This window comes from Canis aureus, chromosome 21, assembly GCF_053574225.1.
Source record: "Canis aureus isolate CA01 chromosome 21, VMU_Caureus_v.1.0, whole genome shotgun sequence".
Taxonomy (NCBI): domain Eukaryota; kingdom Metazoa; phylum Chordata; class Mammalia; order Carnivora; family Canidae; genus Canis; species Canis aureus.
Window position 1 is genome coordinate 53,949,007 of NC_135631.1, and position 13,983 is coordinate 53,962,989.

General features: G+C 56.9%; 1 protein-coding gene and 1 long non-coding RNA gene across 3 annotated transcripts in view; one reads left to right on the plus strand and one right to left on the minus strand.

Moving 5' to 3' along the window:
- Positions 1 to 13,983, plus strand: part of LOC144293088 (protein cordon-bleu-like) — a 144,151-nt gene that overhangs the window by 16,142 nt on the left and 114,026 nt on the right. The gene's annotated exons all lie outside the window — the stretch shown is intronic.
- On the minus strand, positions 1,218 to 2,899 carry LOC144293089 (uncharacterized). Of its 2 annotated transcripts, none has more exons than XR_013360590.1 (2): positions 2,635 to 2,899; positions 1,218 to 1,511 (listed from the first exon to the last, which is right to left on the minus strand). It is a non-coding gene; the product is annotated as an uncharacterized LOC144293089 (long non-coding RNA). The 2 variants fall into 2 exon arrangements; XR_013360591.1 differs by having other exon boundaries at positions 2,627 to 2,899.

Sequence of the window (13,983 nt, forward strand, 5' to 3'; positions counted from 1 at the left end):
GACACGGGATCGAGTCCCGCGTCGGGCTCCCTGCATGGAGCCTGCTTCTCCCTCTGCCGGTGTCTCTGCCTCTCTCTGTCTCTCTTTGTGTCTCTCGTGAATAAATAAATAAAATCTTAAAAAAAAAAAAAAAAAAGAAAAGAAAAGAAAAGAAGTAATGGAAATGCCCCTGAGAGCGTGAGCTGCGTGTTTCTTGGTGGCTTGTGCTGTAATCGCAGGGGCTCCCGCGGGCCCAGGCGTTCGCACTCAGGTCCCAATGAGCTCAGACACGAGATCGCCCTGGGTCACACGCAGAAAACCTTACCGGTGGAATTATTTTTTGAACTTTGCGTGCAATGTACTCGCTTTTGTTATTGAACGGATGTGTTGAGAATTCACCGAAACTGTTGAAGCACCACATTCGCGACCGGGGTTTGGTTATCTCTTGATTATTCCTGAAAGATGAGAGGCTCAGTGTAGTTCCTGGAGGACAGGCGGACATTCGCTTGCTCATTCGTGTGCTCGTTTGCTGTGCAGCCTGGACACCAGGTGGACATTTATGGGGCACTTTTCTGGGGCAAGGGCACACTCAGCCCCCGTTCTCTGGAATGTGCTGGAAGGGGTGGGCAGCAAGCCCCCTTCACGTGAGCCAACAGTCAGGATCCTCTGGGGTGAGGCAGCAAGTCTCTGAAGAAGTGATAGTTTTATTACAAATTTTACTCCTATAACGGATGTTAGGGCTTCCCTCATAATGTGAATCGCATGAAGCCAGCCCATGATCACGGCTGCCCCCATTAACTCACGACCCCATGGACGCTCTGCAGTGGCCTCGATGGCAGGTGCAGGATTGGGTGAACATTGATGGATGTTTCAACAAGGAAGACAAAAGTATGGCTGGGGAAGTTGGAGCTTCCAGTTCTCTCGGAGACGTAAGACCTCCTTGCGGAGCACAACACAGTGTATGAACCTGCCATCTCCTGGGTTTTTTATGCCGTTCACGATGCGGTGCCCACAGACACGACCCCCCTGCTAAGGCCAGTATATCATCCTGAAGGTGGTCTCCGTCACTCCTTGAGTCTGGACCAGGAGGATTGGCCAGCAGGCCAGCAGAGCAGATCCGGTTTGGGGACAGCCTGTCATCTAAGGATGACTTTCAATTTTCTTTGCTTTATTAAAAAAAAACCAAAAGAGCAATATTTCGCAACATACGAAAAGTATATGAAAGTGCAAGTCCAGAGTCCGTATCTGGGATTTTTATTGGAGCACAAGTGCGCTCATTGGCGCGCCGTTCCCGGGCTAAGACGGCGAGCTCAGCTGTTGCAACAGAGACCGAATGGCCCACAAGGCGTAGGATGGTTACTGTCGCTGTTTATGGAAGATGTTTGCTGAGCCCTGATCCAGACAATCAACAAAGCGACGAAGTGAAAACAGGGTGGCCATTTCCCAGCTCCGGGCACGAGGTCGGAAGGCAGGGCTGGGAGGACTTCGTGCCAGTCCCTCGTGTAGGGTTGCTTCCCCCACAGACGCCGTAGCTGGAAGTAACCGCGAGGGCATAGACAACAGTGAAACAGTTAGGAAGTGGTCGGTGCTGAGTACGTGTTGCCTTCATTTCCAAGGCGGTTTATTTTTATTTTTTAAAGAGTTTATTAATTTATTTAAAGCATGAGTAGGGGGGAGGGACAGAGGGAGAGAGAGAGAGAACCTCCTGCAGACTCTGGGCTGAGTGTGAAACCCCACGCAGGGCTCAGTCTCGTGTCTCATGAGCGCATGACCTGAGCCCCAGCCGAGAGTCGGATGCTTAGCCAACTGAGCCACCCAGGTGTCCCCTCCAATGTAGTTTATTTAATCATAACATAACATGACTCTAATAATCTGCGTGTCACTAACATTCCTCAAGACATGAACGGTGGGGGGGGCAGGTCCAGGGCGTGCCTGGGTGGGGGTGCCCCCGGGGGGAGGGGCGGCCAGGACGGGGCGAGGCGTCCTCTCCCTGGGGGACCGTTCCTGAAAGGAGGATTTCCCGAGCCGGGTGGTTAGGGAGGAGGCAAAGGGGCCAGGGAATGACAGGTGTCACCACAGCCTCACCGCAGAGGGAAGGGCAGGTTTCAGGACGCGGGTGAGCATCAGCAGCACAGAATCAGGGTGCTGGCCTGGTGCATGCTGGCTAGGGTGGGGGGGGCTGATGGTCGTTGGAGACACCCCCGAGCCGACGGGTTGTGTTGCAAATGCACAAAAAAAAAAAAAAAAAAAGATCGTGGCTGGTGCATACTCGACAGCAGCACGATTGTTCGTGTTTGTAAGGGGCTGTGGTGCGCGTGTAGCTGGGAGGGGGAGGGTGCACCTTGCAGCCCGGCCCAGTGACCGTCTTGGTGACAAGGGCCGTGCTTGCTAGCGTCCCACCGGCTGGCCATGCCCACGTGGCAGCCTCCAGGATCCACTCTGCTCCGCTTTTGTGAAAATTACAAGAAAAGGAGAATTTTTTTTTTCTTCCCCCAAGGAGAAGAAAAGCTTCCAGAAGGCTGAGCTGGGGGCCTCTGCTTCGGTCAGAGCTGGCAGGTGAAGCATCACCTGGCATAGGTCGCCACTGGCCTGCCCCGGGGCTACCTTGAACCGCAGCAAAGGGACTTTTACGGGGAAGATGACAAACCCGCGCACCTCTTGTGAGAGGGGCTTTCCTTGGCACTTGCGTTTGATCCAGCAGCGACAGGTGACCAAGCTGAACTCCGAGGGCCTCCGCACACTCCAAGCCGGCCGCTCACGACCGCATAGACGTCCCTGCTGGGGAAGCCTGCCCGCCAAGCTGGGCGGGGGGACGGGGCCCGGGGCCCTCCCTGTCACTGTCCCCGGTCAACTCGGTCATTCAGCTTGGGTGGCACGTCCTGCTCCCGCTGCATTCCCTGTGCTACCCGCGGGGACGGCCGTGTCCTCCCACACCGGAGGTGTCAACAAAGCCGCCTATGACATCAGCCCCCCTTCCTGGGCTGGGTCTCCAGGCCTCAGCTGACCAGTTGTCTTTGCAACAGAAGATGAACCTCGAAGCTGGGAGGACTTGCATCCTTCTTGGGGACCGGTGGCTCATTACCTGAAACGCCACGTAACTATCGCCCTGTAATCCCCGAGTAACGCTCTATCCTAACACACCCTCCGTTCTCAGGACCAACATGCTGCGGTTCCTGACGTAGAGGCAGCTTCTGGAACAGCCCCCTCGAAAGGGCTCTTTTCCTGGAGAAAATAGGACAACACTGTATTTTTGAGTAATGCCACGTTTAAGATTTCAAAAGCCAGCGACCACCCTGTGCAGATGCGTGGCATGATTTCATATGAGAGCCTCTCCTGTTTCCAGGGGTTCGGAGACTCTAGGGCACGTGGTTTGCATGCACAGAGATGAGCAAAGCCCAACATGCCTTCAGCTGCTGGTCTTAGGGGAGTTTATTTTTCAACATCCTCAGGCGAATTTATTTTTCGAAAATTATCAGGCTTGCAGGCTTTCAGCGGTTCTCGTGTCACTGTGGAAGGCCGCGGGGAATGCGGTCGGTGGGTGGCTTGCCCTGACGACGACGGAGGGCGGTGCACCGCTTGGCTTAAAATGTGTGTTCCTTAGCCACAGGTTAGACCTAAGCTGAGGATCACGTCTTAACTTTCAAGGGCCGTGATAGGGCTGCAAGTCACTTTGCTGAGGCCCACGTGGAGGCCCGCCGGGCGGCCGGGGTCGGATGGGGCTTCCGGAGCCCGGGAAGGGGCGTGCTGAGGGGCATTCTGCACCATCCCTTGTGCTCTTTGATTTGAAAGAAGCAACCGGCCCGGCCGGAGTTGGTGGGAACTGCAGGGGGTTCGTCCGGGCCCGAGCCGCCCCGCTGCAGGCCCGGCTCAGGCGCTGGGTGAACAGCCTGCACAGACCAGGCCCCGAGACTGCAGCTCTGTCCTGGGGGTTCAGACTTCAAGAGGGAGCCCCCTCAGAGGGCGCTGGCTGCTCCTGGGATGGGAGCCGGGTGGGCGGGGAGCTTACAGAGCAAGCTGCCGGCCTCCCTGTGAACGCTGCTTGTTTCCCGGTGCGTCCACCTGCCCGGTCCTCACCTGGGAGTAGCACTCCCCTTCCGTTTTACAGGTACGGGCAGCCTTTTGTTTTGTTTTAAGATTTACTTATTTATTTGAGAGAGCAAGCGCGTGTGCATGAGGGGCAGGGGGAGAGGGAGAGAATCCCTGGGCTGCAGACCTGGCTGTGTCGTCGTCTGCGCGGCTCCTGGGACCTCAGCTGGGCTGGGACTTGAGCTGTCCCACGACTCACTCCCCCCGATACTCGGTCACTGGTGAGCAGGAACGGCTTCCTTACTTTGAGGTCTTGCGCCCACCTGCTCCTCATCTGTCCGGGGGGTAATTCCCACCAGGTCAGAGTGAAAGGACTGGCGCTGGCCCCTCTGACTCTGTGAGGGTCGTCTTGCTCCTGCAAGGTGGGGGCTCTGACTGCGGGGGAGGGAGGTTCCTGCGGGTGGGGGTGGTGGGGGCTGGTGGGGCGAGGTGGGGGCTGGGTAGGGCCTGGTGGGACTGGGTGGGGGCCAGTGGGGCCAGGTGGGGGCTGGTGAATCCCGGTGGGGCTGGGTGGGGGCTGGTGGGGCCCGGTGGGGCCTGGTGAGGCCAGGTGGGTCCAGGTGGGGCCTGGTGGGGCCAGGTGGGGCCTGGTGGGGCCTGGTGGGGCCTGGCGGGTCCAGGTGGGGCCTAGTGGGGGCTGGTGGGGACAGGTGGGTCCAGGTGGGGGCTGGTGAATCCCGGTGAGGCCCAGTGGGGGCTGGTGGCCAGGATGAACTCAGAGCAGGGCCGGGGGCAGAGGCTTGCTGGGTGGAAAGGCCCACCTGCCCCTTCACCTTTTCTGCATTGAGGCTGCACCCTTCGGGCCACCTGTGTTGCTCCACATCTGCGTGTGACCTGCTTTGCTGCTCTTGAGTTCTTTCTCTTAAAGCGGGACGGACTGTAGGACCCATCCCAACCAGGCTCCACCCCTGGGGGCCAGCCATGCGGGTGCAGATGTCCTGGGCAAGCCTCCACCCACCACGAACAACCAGATAAAAGAGCTGTGGCAGGTGCCAGCCAAAGACAGGGCCCAAACTAGGTGCCCTTGCAGCAGGAAGAGAGTGGCCGGCAACTGGACCTGGGCCCGGACATGAGGGAAGACGGCTCTCCTCTCCCTCCCCGCCCCCCTTCTCCCTTGCACAGGGTTAGAGACCTAAGGCCTCCTGTCCTGGGAACCGCGGTGTGGATGGAGTAGTGACACCCAGCGTGGCCTTGGTTGCCCAGAGCCTTGTTTTCCCCTGTTCCTGCAGCCACCGTTCCTTGTTTACGCTCTCGATATCCTGGCGTTGGGGAAGTGGGCCTGGCTTGGCTCCTAGCTCCGCACCCTGGGTGGATGGCAGTAGGTCTGCAGGACGCGCTCCAGCAGGGCCGTGGAAGCACCCAGCTCAGATTTCGCCAGTCCAGGGATCCGCTGTGGGGCCCAGGCCCTATTTTGGGACACGGTTCCGAGGTTACGAGTGTCATATTTTCAGAGGAGAACTCAAGGCCCCCAGCGCCCCGCTCTCCGGCCTAGGAAATGTCCGTATGGACACGGACTGACACTTGGCCTCTGTTTCTGCGAGTGTTCTCATGCCTCCTTTCCCTTCTGCTATTTTTGCTGAAGGTATCTTTGGTCGCAGGTTAATGTCAACCTAAATAAAGTGCCATTTCCATGTATTTTAGGCAGTCCACGTCCTGTTTATTAATGGACAGAAGTAAGGCTCCAGGTGATGACGCTGGAGGCGGTGGACACACGGTTTGGCTGTTTTCACAGCAGGTCTGCAGGCCCAGAAGCCAGACCCGCCCGGGCAGACCTCGGGCGGCGGGGCATCGCCGGAGGGGCCGCGGCTGTGGCCTCAGGGGAAGGGCCTGGGGTCCGTTTCCCTGAGAAATGCCCCGAGCTCTGTTCTCTTCCAATCAGTCACGGGCTCTGCCGAGAGCCAGCTAGTCGGGTTTCACTGCTTTTCAGTTATTCAGAAAAGTAAATAGAAACAGGACCGGCTTATCAGCAGGCAGCGGGTGCGTTTCAGACTGTGTGGCATCCTTTCGAAATTCCTGTCCTGCCACCTTTATCTTAGAATTCCCATTTGGTTTCGTTCTTTTTTTTTTTTTTCCACACTTTGCTTGAAGGAACTTAATCTAGTCGTGGTCCTTCCCTCCCCACCCCCCAGCCCCCGAAGGAAAGAAACGACAACGAAAAACTCTCGTGTGCATCTTGTTGAGAAGGAATCCATATCCCCGCGATTTCCTTAGGTCCCGGGTTTGATGTTCCCCAAAACACAAGAACAGATTTCTCTATTTTTTAATATTATATCAGATTTAGATGCACAACTACCTGTTGACCTGTTTCATAATTGCTACTGATTTAATAATAAAGTAATAAAGAATTGTTTTATTATGCTAATAATATTATATTATACTAATAATATACTAATAACTATAATAATCACTTTATTATTAAAGTAATAAAGAATTATTACTTTAAAACTTATTTAATACAAGTATTTGTGGCATAAACCTGGATTGTTAATGCAGGAGCTTAGTAAGCTACTGCAATTAGATACAGAAAATGTGATTGGTAATGAACCAAGTACAGAAGAAAATAATATTATAACTTTTGTGCTTTGTTTTGGTGTCTTCCATATCCTGCTGCATCTTATGTCAAAATGAAAATTTCAGTGATAGCTGTCCAAATACTTTAGAACTAAAATTCTAAATAAAAAAAAAAAATAAGAACTAAAATTCTCATCAGAAAATCCTTATTTTTATTGTTGTTAATATGCAAGTGATAAACTGATATTTGAAACAATAACAACAAAAATACAAAAACATCTCCCAGCTATGATCTTTCCTGCCCCTTGACAGTTCTGCTAGTGAATCCGGAGGAAAACTGTAGGATTTGCCACCGGCCTTGTGAGCTAAGAGTGGGTGCCCAGAGGCCAGCGTGTCTCCTTGGAGGGTGATGTGAAACAAAGGATTTTCTATCACTGCAGATAGTTGGGTGTGTCTTATACCCCAAAATGTGCTTAGACCAGAAAAAGAAAACCTCACTTTAATTAATGTGTGCAGACTTTCATTCCGGCATATTTCATTCCAGAATTTCATTACCGTCTGTATCTATTTCGTCCAATGCCTCTTGTACGATAGAGGTATTTGTCATTTCCACAGTGGTAGGTTGAAATATATTCCTGGTGATTTCCATAATTATGTACCCTGGCCATTTCTGTAATTATGTATCCTGGTCATTTCTATAATGATCGATCTATCCTTGGAACATCTTTTTTTTTTTTTTTTTTTTATCCTTGGAACATCTTAATTGGTGAACTCACACACGAGTGCCCCAGTGGCTCCCTGGGATATGGTTACTAAGGGGGCCACATGGCCCAGGAAGAAATTCGTCAGGGTTGAGGAGAACATCCTACAAATCTCCGGTTGTTCTTTCCTTCGGGAATACGAATGGACCCTGTGTCCAGGTCCTAGTTTAGGGGTGCTCTGGGGGCGCCGGTCTTCTGCGTGGCTCGGTGTTCCTGCCTCTCGCTGTGGGGCTCCTACGCCAGCTCTCCCAGAACCACGGCCAGGTAGGGCCTGGGGAATCCCAAAGCCTGCCCTCCCTCGTGGTTTCCAGAGAAGGAGAAAAGGGAGGATGTAGGTTCTTCCCTACGCATCTCTCTTCTTCTCTCTTCCAGGCCATTTCCGTTTCTGAACCTTCTGGAGTGGCGGTGGGTTGGGGAAGCACAATGACTGTCGGGTCTCTGCTAGTTATGTCATCTGGGAGTCGAGGTCGGGCCCCACAGACCTCGGTCTTGCCTCCCATCAGACTGGTCCTGTTTCTCAGGTGTCGAGCAACAAGTGCAGTTTCACCGGCATGTGCAGCTGAAGCCCCCCGGCCCCCCCCGTTCCCACCCAGGCTCCACGCTTGGCCTCACCACCGCACCTGCGGGGGAGGCTGCTGTATCCACTCCACTCTTGGGTTCCTCCTTGGGGCGCCGGGGGGCCGTTTTCGTGGCCTGGGTGGGGCTGCTCACAGAGGAGAAGGAGCCAGCAATGTCCTTTGTGGGTGCTTTCTGTCCTTCCTTCTGGTGCAGCGGACGCCCCCACGCTGTGTCCTCTGGTGGGGTTCCTGGCTCATGGCACCCACAGCTCAGCATGGTCCGGGCCCTGGCCCCAGTGCCAGCCCCCGCAGGCATCCCTCTCATTCGGATTTCCTCGAAGGGCTCTTGTGTCTGCTGAGTCCTGCAGTGTCCACTGGCTCGGGAACTCCACACTTCTGGGTTTTGACCAGTGGGCCTGTAGGGTGCCCACCGCTGACCCTCTCTGTCACCCACTAACGCGGGCAGTCCCAGCCAGCCTCCCTCCCAAACCACGTAGGCAACAAACACATTGGTTTCCGCTCCTGAGCTTCCCACACCCCCAGGGAACCACGTCACGGTGCTTCCCCCACAGCCCCGGTCCCGTAGGTCTGCACCTCCGCCTCTGCCAGCCTCTGGCCCAGCCCCCCTGTGTGCGGTTCTCCGGGAGCCCCCTGGCTGGGTTGGGAGAGGACAGAGAAGCAGCAGGTGAGGGATAGGGCACCATGGTGTCCCACTAACCTGACACACTAGCCATGGAGACCTTAGTGTTCTTGTTAGTGTGCCAGAGAGGGGATGGGCAGCCGGCAGGGTTTCCCCCAGGCAAAGACTTGCAGGGGGCACTTCTGGCCTCTAGGGCACGGGATTCTCAGCTTTGTGGCTTCACAGATACGTGAGAATGGGAAGGTCCCATTTCACGCTGTGTCACACAGCTGCTAGCTGAAGGCTCAGATGCCAGGAGCTGTCCGTGGACCTGAGAAGAGGGAGATCACTTAACCTTGACATGGTCCTGTGGACAAGGCTCGGGTATTATCCCCGTCGCACGGAGGAGGAAGTGGAGGCTGCTGGCCTGGAGGTTGTGTCGGGTCTTTGCTGCTTGGCGGCGGTGGCTGAGATGTGATGAAGGGTTCACGGCAGAGGAGTGACAGCTGGAGATGGTCTGGAGGGGAGGCAGGCCCTTCTGTGTGCACAGCGCCGAGGTCCTGGTCACCACAGCTGGGTAAGGGGGAGCATGGGGGAAACAGCCCTGGGGTAAGGCATCCCAGGCAGGGAGGTTTGGGATTCACACAGCGGGCAGTGGGAGCATCGAGGTGCTTGCCCGGGGAGCATGGTTGGATGGAGTTGTCCTTGTGGGAGAGTCATCCTAGGCCATGGAGATGGGCCTGGGGGCATGGTGGGGGCAGGGGGAGACTCTAAGAGGCTACTAGTCCAGCAAAGGGAAGACCACAGCCTCAACACGGGTGGAGCAGAGGCAGTGGGAAGGAGGATAGAGGGAGGAGCCTGGCGGAGCTGGAACCAACGTGGCACAGATCCTGGAGGAGGGGAAGGGCGCGTAAAGGGAGGAGGGGAGGTAGGGGGAGATGAAGGCCCGGTGGAGGCCTTGGGGCACAGTGGAACCGCCGACTGAGAGGAGGCAGCAAGCAGCTTTGCATAGAGGAGCTCTTGGTTGGGCTCCTGATGACCCACAGCCCTGCGGATTTACAGAGTCTCTGGGGTTGTGGGAGGGAGGTGGTGGCCAGGTGTGGCTGTGGCCTCTGTGCGGTGACACTGGCGTCTAACCAGCTGGGCGGGGGCGCAAAACGCCCCCTGGCTCCTCCAGGGGCCTGCGCTGGACCGGCCCTGCCTCCCAGCCCGAGAGGGAGGTTGACCAGACATCTGGGGGAAGCGGGTGACTCGGGTGACACAGAGCAGACCTAAGGGGGCAGAGTGTCGTCCTGGCCGCCAGATCCCCTCATCTTCAAGCTCGATTGAAGATGCTTTCACTGGGACCCCAAGCCCTTGGCTCCGCTGGGAACCGGAGCACGTCGGGCTCCTCGGCGTGTCTGCCTACACGCCTTATCTGTTTGGCAGCATCATCCGTGGTCCTGGGACAGTCGTATTTGGTGGAAACTGAATATGGGTTTCGAGCTTGAGAAAAACCACACCAGTGCAGGTCTGGCTGCAAGAAAACAATGAGCTGCTTGTCGCATAGCCGCTTCGGAGGGCAGGAAAGAAAAATAAACACTCTTCAGGAAAAGAAGCTGCTGAATCGTGCCTGTGGACGGCGAGAGCCGCTTCCTCCAAATTCAACAGACGCCGGGTTGCACGAGGTGGGCGGCGAAGTGAAAGGCCCGACTGGGCTCCCGAAGAATAATTAGGCTCGTCTCCCCCGAGGGAGCTCCCGCGTGGCCCACGTGGGTCCCGTCTGAGAAGCGAGAAGGCGGCGGGTGAGCTTTTCTCAGGAAGAAGCGGGTGGCGGCCAGGCATCCTGGTGAGGGAGGAGGAAGCTCGCTCCTCTTCCCCGTAGCTCCTCCTTTTTAACGATTTCATCTTCCAAGGTTAAAAGGCCCGTGACTTTGAACAAGCAGACGAGGGCGTCTCGTGAGGTTGTTCCCCGGGTGGGCAACGGCGGGAGCGGCTCGGCGAGCACAGTGCCCGGCGCGGCCTTGCTTGGGAAGGAGCCTGCATCGGGTGGCACCTTTATGAATAAGTCACTAGGCTGCGTCGGCTCCGAGGCCTGGCGCTGCTCCGCCTCCGGCCCGGGAAGCTCCATCGTCGCCGGCCTAGAGGGCCCTCCTCTCTGCTCGTGGGGGACAACGCAGGCGACTCCAGGCGGGGGCCGGGCCCGCTCGGGATGTGTGCCCACATGGCCAGGTGGCTCGGCAGCCAGTAAGTCTTCCCTGCCCCGTGTCATTCTGTTTGAGGTGCACGTTCCCGCCACGGGAAAGGAGCACTGTCCGTTCGACGTGGAGCGAGGGCTCCTTTCCCTGTAACGTCCGACGGCGCCGTGACTCTGGCTTTGTGGGATGGCCCGGGATCTGCGCGGCCCGAGCTGTCGTGGGGGTCGGAGCTGGGGGATGCGGTGGGCGCGGCTCACCCGTGGCCCCGATGGGCGCCCCGATGCCAGCGTGCCCACGTACGCGGGCCCGAGGGTAGAGCTTGGTGAGGGGCACCATACCTTTGGTCATTACGGCTCTGAGAATCCTGCCACGAGAGCTAATCTCTTCGTGTTGGGTTACGGAAACTCGCCAAGCCCGGTCCGAGCGGTGAGATGGTGTCGGGAGCAGGATTTCTCAGTCGGCCTTGAATGCGGACTTGAATGCATTTGCTGCATCAGTGAGCCTTTGGGGCGCACGCAGTCTACCCACTAGGAGGCTGGAGGCTGGCTTTTTAGTTATGTTTTATTTGTCGCCGACAGTAAGCCTGCTAATAGCGATAAAAATATTCGCGACCGAACCGTAGGTCCTTGAGCGGTGTGCGCCCAGCAGCACAACCCGAGAAACACCGAAACCTTGTGTAAACGCATCAGCCAGACGTGGAAAGTGCTGTCTGGTCAGCTCTGGGGGAAACTGAGACTGGCAAGGGATGGTAACCTGCCCGCACGAGCTCGTTTGCTGGAGCTCACGCAGCCAGTCAGCGCCTTTGCTGGATGTGACCTTAGGTCTCCCCGAGTGCGGAGGGTGTCGCGGGGGCTGTCGGCTGCCTCCCGGCCGCATGACGTGTTCTGGGGCGCGCTCCGAGACGGGGTGTCTGCGCTGCCCCCAAAAGGCAGCATTTTCCTGGGGCGGTCGTGGCACTTGGTTTGCCGGCCGGCGAGGCGTTACTGTCCTCACCTGCAGGCTGCAGCTTCGAGGTGGCCTCCTAGTTTGAGGGTTTCCTGAGTATCTAGCTTTCAGCATCTCTTGGCAAATGTTCCCCTGCGTTAGGTTTAGTTTTTAACGGCGGAGCTGGTAGGGGAAGCATCTGGGGCGGGGGGACTTCCCTTATGTCTCCTGAATTAGACGGAGTTGTCGTCTTAGAGTGAATGTGGCCCCGATCCTGGGAGGAGCCCAGCCCTGACACACAGTGCCACGGAGGGCCCAGCCCAGGGTCCCCGAGCGCCCCAGGTGTGCGAGGAGCTCATGTGCACACACAAGGGCATCCTGCCTGGAGAGAGGATGGATAGCTCTCATCAGATCCTCGACGGAGTCCCCGACTCTGCAGGCACCGAGAACACCGAGGACTGACCCGGGGGCTGCCCCAGCTCCTGACATCAGCCTTGGACAGGTCCCCACCTTTCCCCTTGACGCTGCCTCTTTCTCTGTTCCCCGAGGGCGCTGAACATGGTCCCTGTGATTCGTGGGATCCCTAAGGAACCTGGAGCCCTGAATGAAATTCTTGGGGGCTCTGACTCTACCTAGAAGCAAGGCTTGTTCAGACCCCACATCACAGCAGACAGCCTGTGTCTGTGGCTGCACCGGAAGCTTGACCTCCTGGCCTACCCCCTTCCATGGCTGCTGCCCCCCAGGGCGCCAGTGCTCCGGCACAGGGCACGGGGCCTGCACAGCGCAATACCAACCTGCCAGGTACCCCTGGGCTTTGGCTTTTGGGACGTAACTGAGGGGCCAGGGGCGCATCATGGCCTGAGCAGCGTCAGACTCAGCGGGCGTTGCAGTCTCTCCAGCGGTGGGGCCATGAGGAAGGTACTCACCTGGTGGCAGCCTCAGTCAGCCCATACAGGAAATGGGGGGCACATACCTGGTATGTGAGGAGCGAGCACACACGGTGCTTGACTGCTTCCTAAGTGTTCAGGAGCTGGGAGTTCAAAACTGGATGAATATTGTCCTTAGAGCCATGAGAGCTGGTTCCCAGCCGTTGGGTGCTTGGGGGCTCCCTAGCCAGACACGGGTGCCTTCAGCAGTGCTTGCTGTCCTCTGGGTGTCCGGACAGTGAGTAGGGACACCTCATCTTGGTTTGTGGCAAACGTGGCCAGGGGCATGGCAGCTGAATCCCAGCGGAGAGAACTCGCTCAGCGAGGAGCAGCCGGGTGACCCTGTGAACGCAGATCCCGAGAGGCGCTGGCAAAGGAGCCAGCAACCCTGCTGGGGGGCCCTGTTAGGAATTAGGGGATGGCCTTGTGAGGAGTGCATGTGTCAGGTTGAGTCGTGGAGGGAGGAAAGCAGTCGAGGAGAGGGAGGAGCATGCCCAGCAGGGCCGCGGCATGTGCAAAGCCTCAACGGAGGCGAACTCGATTATTCCAAGGATGGAGGAGGCTGTGCCGTGGGGACGTGGCAGGTGGCAGTACTGAGGCTGGCGGGGAGCCAAGGGGGCAGGCTCAGGCCTTCGAGGCGGCACCAAGGCATGTACTCTATTACAGGTACAAAGCAAAGTGCAGAAGGGACTTGTAGAATGAGCACGAACGCAGAACCTCATAGCAGGAAGCGAGGGTGAGAGGTGGGCCTGTGGACCTCAGGGGGGGATGAGGGCATTAGGTCTAACAGGCAGTGTCCCACTCCTGCTGGGGATTCCATACAAGCCAGTGCAGAGCCCTCTGGAATAGCTCCGAGTCCCCGTTGAGAGGCGAGTCTGCCTGGCAGCACCCACCCTCCCTGACCCTTGCTGCTGCCTGGGTGGAACGGAAGGCGCAGCGCCCACTCTGCGCTCTGGCTACGTTACTGAGAAGGGTTGCGAAGACCACTTCCCCACCCTGTTGCCTCCACGAGGGCTCTCCCCCTCCCCCCGCCCTGTTTCTAACAACCAAATTAGTCCATTTCTAGCATCAGCGGTTGGGATCGGATGTCTTTGCTCCCCTTTGTTCTGGAGTTTGATTGTCCCCAGAAGGATAAATGGAAGGACCTGGCCAGTGCCAGCAGAAGGCCCTTCGTTCGCCTGGACTCCGCGTACCAAGCACTTGATATGCTTAAACTTTCATTAAATTTCCTTAGAAAATTGTAGATGTATCTTGCAAAAGGGAAACTCTACCCATTAGATAAAACACATTCACAAAAGAAAACTGGTTAATTTCTTCGGTTGTGCCAACCCTATTGAAGACTCTTACAGAGCATGACCCTGAAGTATAGGGTGACCTGCAGGCCCCATTCTGAAATCCAAATCTCAGGGCGTGGTTTCCCAGTGGATAGGGTGATAGGAGTCA